The following is a 1,052-nucleotide window of genomic DNA, read 5'->3' as shown; positions in this document are numbered from 1 at the left end:
CAGTCAGTGGGGACTGTGGGAGACTGTAGTTCATTCTGTGCTAACCTGTCAAAGCTGCCCACTAGTTCCTTCCACACTACACGAAACTATATTAATTTAAAACAATTGTTGAAAATATCCCCCTCCAGACTACCCTGAGAATAAGTTTCCTACAGAAACTGAGCTTTCTGGGCCAAAATCGTAAAATATGGTCTTCCAAGTCAGAAACTCTAGCCAAGGAGCCCATCTTAAATGGCTAAGCCAAATTTTCATCTGAGGTACAGTTGGTCCCCACACTCCCTCTTGACCCCAGTGCCAAGTCTCCTCAGCTGTTTTCAATTGCTAAATATATTGGTATCACCACTTATGAGGTTCTGGGACATATTTGGATCTTCCAATTCTTTAAAATAACCATTGAATGTATGATATTAAAGCTGATGTCAACTTAATGGCTTGAGGGGCGAGAGAAGCCAGAGAGTCGGTGTCGTAGCTCCTGGATCATGCTGTCCTAGCTCCTGACTCTCCCCACTGTAACCAGACACGTCCCACAACAATTTGAATTCATGTATGTATACAACACTAAAATAAGTTTTGTGTATTACCCCTGTGACAAGGGAGAAGAGGCTGTGTGGCAAGTTGTGTCTACCATTGGCTTTCTGTTTGACACTTTGGTGTGATCTTTAAAAGTTACCATAAATCTTAGACCTTACACATAAGACAAATTCAATAAGGAAATCTCACAAGTAAGATAAACCCAGGAAGGCTTGATATTATCAATCTTGTCTACTTTCTTTTCTTTTCTTTTTTTTTTTTTAAGATTTATTTATTTATTATATGTAAGTACACTGTAGTTGTCTTCAGACACACCAGAAGAGGGCATCAGATCTCATTATGGATGGTTGTGAGCCACCATGTGGTTGCTGGGAATTGAACTCAGGACCTTTGGAAGAGTAGTCAGTGCTCTTAATGGCTGAGCCATCTCTCCAGCCCCTCTTTTCTTTTCTTTTTTTTTTTTTTCTTTTTGGTTTTTCGAGAAAGGTTTCTCTGTGTAGCCCTGGCTGTCCTGGAACTCA

The 1,052-nt window shown here is 40.4% G+C and overlaps 1 protein-coding gene and 1 pseudogene across 1 annotated transcript in view; both read left to right on the top strand.

Annotated features, from left to right (window-relative positions):
• Positions 1-1,052, top strand: part of LOC110326726 — a 197,547-nt gene that overhangs the window by 88,330 nt on the left and 108,165 nt on the right. The gene's annotated exons all lie outside the window — the stretch shown is intronic.
• The window catches only part of LOC110326270, a 5,389-nt pseudogene that overhangs the window by 597 nt on the left and 3,740 nt on the right, over positions 1-1,052 (top strand).

The sequence above is a fragment of the Mus pahari genome, chromosome 9 (assembly GCF_900095145.1).
Source record: "Mus pahari chromosome 9, PAHARI_EIJ_v1.1, whole genome shotgun sequence".
NCBI classification, from domain to species: domain Eukaryota; kingdom Metazoa; phylum Chordata; class Mammalia; order Rodentia; family Muridae; genus Mus; species Mus pahari.
The sequence above is the reverse complement of the archived record's forward strand: the minus strand, read 5'-3'. Positions and strand labels throughout refer to the sequence as shown.